This window comes from Adiantum capillus-veneris, chromosome 9 (genome assembly GCF_014529385.1).
Source record: "Adiantum capillus-veneris isolate H3 chromosome 9, ASM1452938v2, whole genome shotgun sequence".
In the NCBI taxonomy this organism is placed as follows: Eukaryota; Viridiplantae; Streptophyta; class Polypodiopsida; order Polypodiales; family Pteridaceae; genus Adiantum; species Adiantum capillus-veneris.
Window position 1 is genome coordinate 104,195,999 of NC_140939.1, and position 14,324 is coordinate 104,210,322.

Sequence of the window (14,324 nt, forward strand, 5' to 3'; positions counted from 1 at the left end):
AGCATCATCAAACACATCATCCGATGCATACATAACATTATCTTCTGGAGGCTGATCTAAATTGAGATCTTTGAGAACCATCTCACCTTCTCAATTCTTGAACAACTTGATCCTTTTTCCTTCAATAGTCACCTTGAGTATAGTGCCATCCAGTTCACATAATTGATATGTTGCATTTTAAAAAACATGAAGCACCATATATGGTCCAAAGCAATGTTTAACCATTTTCCACATAGCAGTATACTGATTCTCCATGCTATGGTCATAAACAAGTACCCAATTTCTGTCTTTGATAGCATGAGGTTGTAGTTTGTGCTTTCCGTAGAATGTTGCTTTATTCCTCAACCTTGCCTCCTTAAGATTCTCTTTAGCCTATTTGATGTCTTCTTGACGCCTCTCAAGTTGGCGAATACGTTGTCAAAGAGTTGGCGGTCTTGCCAGGAAGGCGTCGGGCCTCTAGCTGTGAGGGTTTGTGGGGAGACTGTGAAGGCTTTCACTTAAGCAAGCTTAGTGTTTGTAGCAAATACATTGTGTGTAGCCATTAGAATCTTACACACAGACACACACATACGAATATTTCAAAACAAAACAAAGATGAAAAAATCAAGGCTTTGATCGTATCTAATAAAGGTAAGATGAAAGGGTTCACTGATGCATTTATAGCAGCAAGTCGTTGTGCTCCAAATAGACTACAAATGGTTCTTTGAAATTGTAACTTAGTGCTTACAAATCTGTAGATGTTTTGCCTAGTGATAGGAGTGAGCCTTGTGTACAAGTCTTCTTGGTTCATAGAAATATTAAGAAAGCAAGACTCAACCCCTAGAGGAGAATAAATATGTTCACATCGAAAGAATTAGAGTAGTCTAGTAGTGGCAAAATAAGAGGACGTGAAGAAAGAAGAATTTCTTGCAGTCTTTTCGGCCCAAAGAGTAACACAATTCTCTACTGGAAGTGGATTTTACAGCTAATACAAACGTTAATCCTAATATTTTGCACAAAGTGAAAGGTTGAAAGGTTACACCATTGGGATTATTCATCTAAGAAATTAGTTTAGAAAGCAGTCAAACAATGGAGGAAAGAGATAAGAGAGACAACCAACACACAAAGACCCACACAAGCTCAAGCCAAAGAAGTGAAGCACACCTCAAGACTTTGTGGTCTTGTAGCCAACTTGATGAAGTAGAAGATGAGTAGTAGTACCCAACACCGTTTGTGAGCCACCAACAATACATCTTTATTGATGAAAGAAGGTTACATAGAGTGTATGAGTATTACAAGTGAGGATATAGAAGGCTTGAGGCGTAAAGTAGCAAGCTCTCTCTCTCTCTCTCTCACAATATCCTCTCACTCATACATGCGACTTGTCTTCTCAAATGTTGTGATATATGTTGGGCAGCAAGATTAACCACCAACCTGATAAGTGTCCTTTTATTTTGTCACACTTGTGAGCACTCGTACACATGCACATTTGTATACAAACATGGAAAATATACCCATAGCAGAGCGCACACACACTTTTCAAACATCATGCCATCAACCGGACAATGATACATGCATAAAAAATGTTTGCAAACAACAAATTAATTTCAACGGTTAACACTCCATAATAATAAAATCTGATTTTGAACAACATTTAAAGACTGCAACAATAAAAAAACCATAGACCAATATTAAAAGGGTTTAGAGTACACAACTTAAAACAACAACTACAATAAGATAAATATGAAAAAAAAACAGTACAATATGCTAAAGTGGTGTCAAGGCCTTATTTCTCTAACATTAGCAAGGAAAGGTGAGATCTAGTTGTTGTTGTTGTTGTTGATGTTGGCTCATTTTCTATTCCTTGCACAACTTTGTATGCCATCCACAATTCTACCCAATCCTCCACATGTCGTTCGAAGGATGCACACTCCTGTGGGGTGCAAAAACCATGTTTCCCCCAAATCATACTTGCATTGTTAGCTAGTGCGGTAGCTTGTTCGATATTCCCTTCGATTGGATGTGCATTGAAATCAAGGTTTTGCATGGCATTGAATATTGAGCTTGTGGCCTCATTGACTGCATGAAGAGTGTCTGTGTAGTTGTGTGTACTATGTGATGTGCATACAGAATTCATAGCATATACACTATTGAGAATGTAATTGGCGTGCACATTGTTGATGGGGTCAACACGGGAAGGGGGTTGAACACATTGATCACGTTGTCCGCGATTTCCCTAGGTATGGTAAATATGTGAATGAGAGAAAATCAAAGGAGTAACTTTAGAAAGTAGATACTTAATTAGCATGACTTACGCATGAAGAACGAATGAATGAAACTAGTGTTCTTCTGGTGGCTATTTATAAAAAAATCCCAAGCTTCTTTACTTAAAAGGTCATTCGCACCATAATATTTTCACTTAGAATATTACAAAGAAACAAAAACCATTAAAAGATTAACCACCAGCAATTGACTTGCCTTCAAAAGTTATAGTTACAAAAAAAAAAAAAAATGTAGAACACATAGCAGATTGTGCAAAAATTAAAACATAGTATGACCAACCAGTAAGTTCAAGTGTGCCATTACATAGAGAATAACTTAATATGGAGTAATCAATATAAATTTAGATTTAGACTCCCGGTGGCCACAAATCCTATGGGGGTTGCGCTACTGGGGTGTGTGCAGGTGGGGGTTCCATGGGCAGCGTGGGAAATAGTAGCCAATAGAGCAGTTGACCTTAACTTGGCCAAGCTAGAACTATGGCTGAGGGTCTACTCAAAGGAGGAGCAAATGGCAGAACCGACTCTTGGCGACATCGTAAAGGAGATGGAGTGGCTACGACTGTGCTCTATATGATACCTCACCCACATAAAGAGTCAATCCTAGACCAGTAGGAAGCCACTACTCCAGGTGAATATGTGTCAAAAACAATTTCTTGTCTTGATCAATGATGATGCAATGTCATTGTAGACGCTCGCACTCCATTGCCAAGCCACCACAACCTACAAGACTATCTAAAACTACATCCCCAACCTTTGTGAAGGTACCCAACAACCACTTGTTTACAAAAGCACAAACATTAGCAAGCATTTCAATGGCACATTAGGACTAGTTCGATGGAAAAAAACTAAGCATTAAAGTGCCCTCCTTGACTTATCGAGCAAAGAACTCGCTCTTCTCCACTCCAAGCCAAAATGGTTCTCCAAGGACATCTAACGTCCATGGCAAGTCCCATGGTGGCTCTCAGATCATGTCACAATCAAACTTGAACCCATCTTTGTTCAGCTGCCACATCTTTTGCTTGACGATCATATAGTGGAATCACTGGAAGGTCTTCAATTTTACATGTGAACATAACCAGCAATAAGGTTGCGACCTGCAATAAGGATACTATTTCAAACAAAAAAGGCACCAATATCTACCAGCCATGAAATTTGTGGAGAAATGGTTGAGAACTTACTGGATCCGTGAAGTCACCTATCACAACATATGTGTGTGACACCATATGGAGATAAATAGTGCAAAGATGGCAAAAATTGGGCAAGCAGGCCTCCTCGGTGATGAGTGCCAAGTGTTCTGTCCAGCATGCCATGACTATTGTGCCATCCGATAGTAAAAACTCAACAGTCAAGGTGAACACACTGGCAACAAGTTCAACAAAGAATGGATTCCATCTGGGTGTGCCATTAATGTCAGAATCAAGTTTTCAACGTGTGGGAAGGTCTACCCACACAAGTAGCACTCCTCCAAGCCGCTGATCAGGCTCCATTTTGTCAGAGTGTGAGAGAGACCCAATCAAATGTTGGATCACTCAAAGGCTCCTACAATACATAAATACCATGCAAAAGAAGACTGAGTGAGTGCTTATCAACAAGTTCACAGTGGATGCCAAAGTGTCATAAACTCACTCAAAAAAATTATTTGGATCCATGATAGCCTTTTGTAGATGGCATACATCAACAAGTACTGTGAGATGTACAGGGACCACCCCAAGACTTATAATTTCTACCATTTGTGCATCAAAGTAAGCCAAAACTGTGTTGAACGCAAAATTTAATGAAATGTTAGGTACCACAATTTTGTTGTTATCAAAACAAGCATTTGTTTGTGGTGGCATTTCTTACCTAGTGGAAGGAGTCAAGTGGTTTGGGTGGCTGAATAGAAACTGGGTGGCTGCCCTTGCTTTGTCCAATAGTAATGGATATGGTTCGCTCGGGACCCCGGGATCTCAAAGCTTAGGAAGAACAAGATCTCGGTGACTCCAAGTGATGCTACGAATCACCGTGCTCATAAACTAACCCTCCTCCTTCATGCTCGCTCCTTTCACGCTCAAAATCCTCCAAGAACTCTAAAAAATCATTAGTGACTGGTCGTCCTATCTTCTTACCTTTGTTTAGGTCTGTCTACTACAGTTTTTGGGCCTCAATTGATCGTGCTAGGGGAAATAGCATCCATGGGGAGGATGATTGATGGGGAAACTTCCACTTTTACCCTTAACCTTAACCTTCTTGTGCAATGTTGCAAGTCCAAAAAAAAGTGAGGACACTATAGAAAACTAAACACATTAGTTGAACAAGAAAAACACTACTTATTGTTGTATGCTTCAGCTTTGTCTTCAGGAAATTTTCCATCCGCATAGTCCAAAAACCATGGACAGTCTCTCCATGTTTCCTCACCATGGAGCTTCTTTATCCAATCATCAGGATAGAGACCGCTCTCCTCTCTCTCATACTCCATCCACTTGTCACTAATATGCTCGAAGTATGGACTGCAAAGAGCTATTTTAAGGGCGCCCCAACCACCATCTACAAAAAACAAGAGGAATAACTCCACCATTCATACCACAGAACTTTAATATTGTTTAGTTTAATACCTGTATAGCATGCATCGAATAGTACAAGAAAAATGCGGCCGATCCTCTGTGTTGTGTGTAGCTCATATGGTTTTTTTCCATCGTACAAAAGCCTTGCCAAAGTGCTTTTGTCAAAAAGCCTGCAGTGTGTCCCCAAGAGACAGGCCACAATCATGTGTGGTGTGTGCATGTAGCTTCTTTAACGTGGAGTTCTCGGCCTCCATCTTCTTGGCCACACTCAATACACCCCTACACACATTAAGTATTAGTAATGTGGCACTACTAGACAAGACCCAAAACTCTAGTGTTAATACACTCACCTTTCAAGCTGCCACCAATATACGTGCATTCTCAACCATTGTGAGAAAGACGTCTCCTGCGTCGGAATAGATGCCTCCACTAACGACACATCGTCCTTGGCCAATATATCGATCAGGAGACATTTTTTACAATTTATCATTGGATAACATTTTTAATAAATTAAGGATAGCAAACATTGCTTTCAAAAGCAATTACTTACTCCAAAGGACTAATCCGTTCCCAAACAATCTTGGAGACTCTGAAGGGAGTCATTTTGTAACCCTTCTCTCCCCAACCCACAAAACAGATGCATTTTTGGAAAAAATATGTTCCATTCTCGAGGTTGGCTATGACTGCTATCTCTAGTCTCTTTCGCACAAGAAAGTTCTCAGTCTCTTTCACAGCCAAATCATAGCTTGCCTTGTAATCATCTTCGTGCATGTGGTACTCTCTACTCCCCTTCACTGATAAATTTTGTGTTTTCGGCCGATACATTGCATCAAACTCTTCCTATAATACAAATTGCCAAATCAAATTGATTCCAAGAAAAACCCCATGTACTTACCTAATGCATCTGTATTATAAATTTAGAATGACCTTCCATAGTAGTTGTGCTAGCAAATACATAGATAGTCTAAGGCATTTTGAATAGTTCATTATTGTCCCACGAAGTGCCTTATAAGCTTTTGCCCTATCTTTTTCATTGAATTTGTCCAATAAGAATTGTGGGTCTGCAAGTGCTAATATTTGCATCATAAATATGTCGTACGCAGTGGTGTGAGACACATGGACTTGCATCACCCTATTTTTTAATGAAACATTGTCATAATAACTAATATCTAAATCTCCTAAATGATTTTCTCATGTTAAACTGATCATTTAATATGGGGAAGTGCTAGGGGAGAAAAAGCTGGAATATTGGTTAGGTTGGCAGACCGGTCACATATGGGATTGAAACAAGGGGGGGGGGGGGGGGGGGGGCATCTGTAAAAGAGCAATGTGCATCAATGGCCTTCAAAGACCCTAAGGTTCAGCCCATTAAGACTTCCAAAATGCTAAGGTTCCAAAATTCAAAGGTAACCTCCAATGGCCAAAGTGTGGGGGGAATTGGATGGTCATGGGGAAGACCAAAAAGTCTTCCCACATCCCTAGATAGGAGGGGGCGAGCCTTTCTTGTAAGGGATGAGAGAGAAACAACCACAACCTTCCAAGATCCCTTTACACAAAGGGAATAGTGGACACATGTCAGCTTCCTACCCCAGTTGCCCCCAAGGTGCATTCAAATCCTATTGGATGGCCATAGAGGTGGACCAATGAGAATTAGGCTAGAGTAAATTTAGTTTAATTCATTTAAAAAACACTTGATAAAAGAACCAATAGAAATTAAACTCTCTAGAAGACTATTAGACAGTCTCCCAAGGGGTCCAATGAGCATTTAGCAGCCCAATGGCTTGCCTGATTCCTATTGGCCAAAAGACTAAGAGATCCAATGAGAGTTTAATTGCATTATTTAAATACCTGAAGCTCTCACAAAAGGGGAAAGGGGGACACATGTCACAAGGCTATCACTTATGCTTCTTAATTGTCATTGGCTAAGCTTTGCAGGGGTCAATAGGATGCTAGCGTGAGTAATTAGCAAGAGGGGTCGACCAAGAGAGACAGGGGGCTGATTTTTGCAAGGCATTATCACACACACACTCACACAAGCTCATGTGTGAAGTAAAGAAGACTATCTCCTTCTCAAGCTTTAATGGAAAGCTCATCATCTACTCCAAGCTTGTGAGAAGGGAGGCTACACCAACAACTCTTGGCTTTGTGATGCAAATCCAACCAAGATCCAAGCTCCAATGCATGCTCATCTCCTCTACCATGCTAATTACTAAGCTATGCTAAGCTATTAAGAGTAATTATGTAAGGAGACATACTTCTTTCTCGTAAGAATGCTCCTTCTTCCTCTCGATCTACTCTCATACCCCACTAGCTCTCACCATCTTCAAAGGTGTGTGAGGTCTTGGGTCTGAGATCGTGAGGAAACTAATGTTTTGTTTTCAAGTGTAAGCTTGGTGCTTGAAGCCTCCATCTTCATTGCACCAACAAGTTATTGAGGGGACACAAAGTATTAGATTGTAAAATGTCTCCCTTGATGGGGGAAACCTATAATACAAAGCCTTTTGGAGGGGGGACCGGCTCCATGAAAATCCGGTCCTCAACTTTTTTCAATAGCTTAATTTCTCTCTCTTTTTGAAGTATTGTTCATGCCTATCTAGCTAGGTGTTATGCTTTCATTGCTCTCTCCATCCAAGCACTCTTGCTATGCTCATTAGGAATCTATTCTTAATGAAATGCTCACTATGTCTATGTTATTTTCCGCTACACACAAGTTACTATATCATTAAATGTTCCAAAAATTATATTAACAATTGATAATATCAAGTGCAACAATAAAAGTTTGAAGAAACTTACTTGTTGATCATGCCAAGCACCAATAGAAATTCCGCCACCCGCAAGGTCACACTTCACAATCGTGCACTCAACGTTTGGTGTAGAGAATTAATCCAACCACTCCCAAAATTCCCAATCTTTCCACGCATGGAGCCGATGGTTTTTTTCTTATACAATGAAAATTTTCTCCTCCATGTGAGAGAGCTCGAGAATGTCTCTAATTTGGTCATCAAATGTGGCTGACATCACTAACTCTCTCTCATAGGATCTTGTCCGGAAAAAGCTTCGTACACAATGAAGTGAGCCATTGTGGGCTAGTAACTTCTTTCAACTATAGAGATCGTTAGTTCTGCCACACAATCATCATTTGTTCTATTGGCCAGGTTGGCCAAAAGACAACAAAGGGGGATGCGAGGCAACAAGTGACTGTATGGCACAACATGTGCATCAATGCAACCCGATGAGATGTGGCTATCAACAACCACAGATCCAAAGAAACTAGTAAGAGGATCATTACTAGTGTTTTCCACAAGTATGATCATGGACGTGACTGCACCCGTCCAAGGAGGAGCTTGCATCATCGTCAAAATGGACACTCCAACCATGGAACCGCTCCCAAGGGGTATGCAAAGAAATTTCTTCTTGGGAGATTTGAATCGTCGTTTTCTTTTGGCAGTCCGTGTCTTTGGACTATTTTCCTATTAAAATTGACATTTTGTTTGTTAACTAGGGTGCTTATGGCTTCCAAAGAAATAATGAAAGGTGAAAGTAAGAGAAGATATTTGAAGGTGTGAGGAGAAGCTCTAAGAGAAATGAAATGAGAGAGAGTGGGAGGAGAAGGTTTGGTAAGGTGTGAGATAATGAAATGACAAAGATTTTCTTTAGTTAATATAGAAGTGGGTTAGAGAAAAAAAAAAAAACGAGAAAAATAGTTATTTGTAAAAGTAATGTAGATTGTGTGTAAAAAAGATAGTGAGAGGGAAAAACATTGAGACAAAAAAAAGAGAAGTGTGTAAAAAAGGAGTTTAAAAACCCTCTCTTTAAAGTTTAAAAATAAAATGTTAAAACAAACATTAAATATATAATGTTAAATGTGATTAGGGTTAGGTCTAGGCTAGAGTTTAGGCTTTAAGGTTAAGGTTAGGTTTGGGGTAGAAGGTTTAGGGTTAGGGTAGATAGTTTTGGGTTTAGGGTTAGGGTTAAGTTTAGGATAGGCTTTAGGTAGAGAGGGAGATAGAGGGAAAGAGGGAGAGAAAGAGAGGGAAATAGGGAGAGACATAGAGAGGGGGGTTAGAGGTAGAGAGAAATTGGAGGGAGAGAGAGAGAGAGAGAGAGAGAGGGAGGGAGGGAGAGGGAGAGGTAGAGGGAGGGAAAGAGGGAGAGGGTTTAGGGTAGGTTTTAGACTAGGGTTTAGGTAGAGAGGGAGAGAAAGAGAGATAGAGGGAAAGACGGAGAGAAAGAGGGGAAAGAGGGCGAGTGTTTAGGGTTAGGGTTAGACCTTGGGTTTAGGACTAGGGTTAGGTTTAGGTTTAGGCTAGGCTTTAGGTAGAAGGTTTAGGGTAAGGTTTACCTTAGGGTTTAGGTAGAGAGGGAGAGAAGATAGAAGGAAAGAGGGAGAGGGGGAGAGAGAGAGGGGGGGGGGGGGGGGGGGGGGGGGGGGGGATAGGGAAAGATATAGAGAGGGAAATAGAGAGAGAGAGAGAGAGAGAGAGAGAGAGAGAGAGAGAGAGAGAGAGAGAGAGAGAGAGAGAGGGAAAGAGGAAGAGAAAGAGAGGGAAAGAGGGAGAGATATAGAGAGGGAAACATGGAGAGAGGGAGGGGAGAGGGTTTAGGGTAGGGTTTATGTTTAGAGATAGAGGGAAAAAGGGAGAGAAAGAGAAGGAAATAGGGAGATGGTTTAGAATTAGGGTTAGGGTTTAGGTTTAGAGAGAGAGAGAGAGAGAGAGAGAGAGAGAGAGAGAGAGGGGGGGGGGGGGGGGATATAGAAAAAGAGGGAGAGAGGGAGATAGGGAGAGAAAGAGTGGGAAATAGGGAGAGAGATAGAGGTAGAGAGAGAGAGAGAGAGAGAGAGAGAGAGGGAGGGAGGGAGAAGGAGAAGGAGAAGGAGGGGGGGAGAGGGAAAGGGGTAGATAAAGAGAGGGAGAGAAAGAGAGGAAAAAGAGAGTGGTAGAGAGAGAGAGAGAGAGAGAGAGAGAAAGGGGTAGAGAAAGAGAGGGAGAGAGGGGGAGAGAGAGAGAGAGAGAGAGAGAGAGGGGAAGAGAAAGAGATAGAGGGAAATAGATAGTGAGGGAGAGATAAAGAGGCAAGAGGGAGAGAAAGGGAGGTAGAGAAAGAGAAGGAAAGAAAGAGGAAGACGGAGAGGGAGAGAGAGAGAGAGAGAGAGAAAGAGAGTGTGGCGATAGGTAGTTAGTGATTAGAGTTTAGGTTTCATTTTTCTCTACCTAAGAAGAGATACACTCCTTTAATCTATAAAAGGTTGGAGTTGCTCATTGCAAAAGAGTACGTGGAACTGGGATTTATTATCTCAATTAGCATGCATTTTTACAGGGTTTGGGGGACACCATCAAGAACTATGGTCTTAATAATGGAGATTTTTTAGGCTTGCCTGCGGCTTAACCATTATTGAGCTATTAGCAAGATCGATAGGAATTGGTGCCAACTTAGCACTGTTAAACCCTCTCCACTAATCTTTGCAAAAAACAATGTTCTAACCACGGGCGTAGTTACTTGAGTGCATTTTCTTGAAGGCTGAGAGAAGTAGTAATTGAAAATTTAGTCTCTGTCTATCTCTATCATCTCTATAAATATGTTTGGCTGCAAAGAGAGGATTGGATGTACGCATGTAGTAGTATGCAAATTAGATATAGCTTTAGGTTATGATAATTATCAACCTGTAATGTAGATGTCAGGTGAGAGACCACTTGGTGGGGAGTAGCCATCGCATTCTTCTTTTGGTTGGTGCACGTCCCAGATGGGCTACCATGGTGGACATCGCCTCCAGTGGACCCAAATCTTGAGGCAGTAAGTCCAAACAAAGACATTAAGCTCATATATGTAGCTAGTTTTTTGTGAGCATGAGTGTAGGTTTCTCTTTGAAATTTACTAGCATTGTCCTCCTACACCTTCGGAGGTGCCGGTCCATCTACCTAGGTTCCTCCACCAGTGGTAGATCCAGACCTCCAGTGGGCACTCTCTTTACAAGACAAGTACCTCCATTCGACAGAGGGATTGTTTGTCCGTTACACTCCGCAGCAGGAGCTTGTAGCCTACGGCCTTTCTCAGCAGTCCATGCCATGGGGAAGCCAGGGAGGGACTCCCTACATCTAGAGCCTCGCGCCGATGGCACATCCTTCTATGGTCCCATCTTACCAACCTACTCCTCTTACATCACAAGGTCCCACTCCCCTTCCATCGTAGGGCCCCACGCCACTCCATTCCAATTATACTTCACCCGAACATCGTCAACAGACTTGTTCTGGCAGCACGCGTTGACGTTTCTCTCAGGGGAGCGAGTGTCGACAGAGGCGGAGCGGCGGGGATCTTGTGGCTTTGCTTGTTTTTTTTTTTTTTTGGGGGGGGGGGGGGGGGGGGGGCAGGGCAAAGTCCCCTGTTTCAGAGCGTGCCGCCCCAATGTAGAGGATGAGGATTTTGATGCACCCGCACCCGTGCCAAACATGCGGGCTAGACACGGTAATAGTCGCAAATATGCTTTTGCATCTATTACCGCACATATTACCGACAAATCATTGCCGTGGATATATTGCATATGCATTTTTTATCTCTCCTTTAATATTTCTTATTTTGCGGTAATAACATCAGTTCACGCTGTAATAGCATATGCACTTTTGTCTCTCTCCTTTTCTATTTGTTATTCCGCGGTAATAGCATCAGTTCACGCCTTTTCCTCTCATCGTGAAATTTATGTAGAGCCTAAGGTCTAAGCATTGACACGTTGTTAAGAGAATCTTTTACTACTTGAGTGGCACTCTACATCCTGGGTTATTTTATGATTTATCCCAAAGCGTGATCATTGCTACCACATTTGCATGCTTTTTTGGACTCATATTGGGCTAGTTCTTATGACATGCGAGTGTCCACAAGTGGTTTTTGTTTCATGCTCGCGGTAGTTCATGCATCTCATGGTTGAGCAAGAAGCTACCTATGGCCACTTCCAATTGTGAAGTTGAGTACAAGGCAGTCTTCACAACTATGGTTTAGCGTGTAAGGCTCAGATGTCTTATGACTGGTTTGGTTGTTGGAGAGGACACTGCCAACATCATTTACATTGATAGTCAAAGCGTATTGGCAGTTGCAAGGAACCCAACTTTTCACGCTCGCACAAAGCACATTGAGGTGCATTATCACTATGTCAAAGAGAGACTCTCAACAGGAGAGATCAGTTTGGCTTATGTGTTGACACAGGACAACCTTGCAGATCTGTTCACAAAGGCATTGCCTTGTGAGAAGTTGAAGCTTTTTGCAAAGCTTTTGGCTTGCTTCCCTTTGTGGATTGATCATGTCCTTAGGGCATGGCACTTCCCTATACACTGTGCCAGCTCTAATGCACCGCATCACTCATGGGGGGGATTTGTTACCATATATACGGTAGTGATGTGTGTGAACACACTTAGGACCACCGGGCATTTTTTCCTCACTAGGAGGTTTTTTCCCCTGTGCACTGTATATACACCCATCATTCTAGAGCTAACTTACATGTCTATTGTGCACTAAGCAATATTCTCTTTGTTGTGTGGCTTGATCTTCATCATCTTCTCCAAGATATGTGTGCATCCTTGCAACGCTAATTCCAACAAATGGGAACTAATGCATACTCTTTTCCACCCAACCTCTCTCTATATAGCCCTTGGCCTAGCAACCCATGAGTTGCATGCTTAGCCTAGGGTCATGTCCCATTGTTCCTACCATTGCATTGACATTACTCCCTACTTAGAGAATCTTTTTCATCCTCAATAAAAAAGGGATATATTCTCTTAAGAAAACTAATGTTTTCCCAAGTAGCCCCATCCACAGGTCTATCTTGACCTACTATACCTGGATAGTCAAGAACACGTTCACGTTCATGCAATTGAGTAGGAGGTTCAATGAAAGAAACAAGAACATCTTGATGGATTACATTGTTTTCACTTCAAAAATGTTTACTTAAATGGTTAACATGATAAACCGGATGAATATGACAGTATGCAGACCATATTACCAACTTGCTTGAGTATTTTGAAGGTGGCACAATATTGAAGAGATAACTAGTTGGATGAATAGAGTTTAGAATTTCTAAAGGTTTTGACCTCAAAAAAAAATACCTCTTCTTAACTTTCCATGAAAGTGCCTTGTTGATGTTTCTCTTGTCAACATATTTCTTGTATCCTTGAGCAACTTTTAGCGTATCCATATGATATTTGATAATGTCCTTGACTGGCTGAATTTTCTCAATATCCAACCCCATTGTAACTAGTGATCTAGGTTGAAAACCATACATGAAGGGACTAAACCTGGTCATAACATGCTTTACACTATTATAAGAAAATTTCAAAATAGTGAGATGCTCTTCCCAATCAAAGTGTTTCTTGCTAACATATTGCTCATAGCATATCCTCTAGCACTAGATTGACACATTCAGTATACCCATCTACCTGTAGATGATCTGCAATATTGTTATGGAGTTGTGTTCCCAAATGTGTAAAAACAACCCATATAATCTATATAAATTGTCAACAAATACTTTGGTTAACTCTAGAGTTTTATTAGTGGACTTGGCTGGAATAAACTTACAGAGTTTTTGTCAACCTATCTACAATCATCCATACTGAGTCATGTCTTTGTACATATTGGTTGGTAGATCCACAATGAAATCTATAGAGACTTATTGTGGCAAAAAAGCTTTATAAGCTATCAAATACATGCATTTTCATGCCACGACAAATATCTCTTTACTAAAAATTTGGGCCCATAAGACCTAGTGTGCATGCACTAGCAAAAAAAACTTAGCAGATCCTACATTTCCAATATTGGAGTGTTTGATGCTTGCCAACGCTGATGGGTTAGTTATTCTCATAGAGCATACATGGAACTTGAGGGCATATATGTGTAAATAGATCTTGGACAAATAACTAAATACTCCCTAGCTTGAACCATAGTCAAAATAGAATTAGCCTTGCTAAGAGATTTGAACCATTATAGAATGTAAACATAGACGACATCTAGGTAGAAATGATGAAACATTTTTAATTGACATGACATGGCCTTCCTATATGTGTAATTGGTATGCAAAATTGCAGTCTAAAAAGCTAAAACAACCATTCATTCGTGTTGTTTACAATACTTGTTACATTAACATAGTCAAAATAGGTTATACAGACAATTACTAACTAGCCTTGCTAAGAGATTTGAACCATAATAGAATGTGAACATAGACCATATCTAGGTAGAGATGAAGAAACATTTTAATTAACATGATATAGCCTTGCTATGTGCATAATATGTATGCAAAATTGTAGCCTAAAAAGGTAAAACAATCATTCATTAGTGTTGTTTATAGTACATGTTACATCAACAAGTCTTATTAGATATGTGACAATGTCCGACCATTGAAATTGTTCTCGATATCTCATGCTTGAATGGTCCAATAAACAGATTTGACTAGCACATTAGGAATCTATTGCGGCACATAATTAAGAAAATGGGACCAATGTTAGTCCCAAAGACTAGTATTCTCCACATGTGGAATATGTCTCAA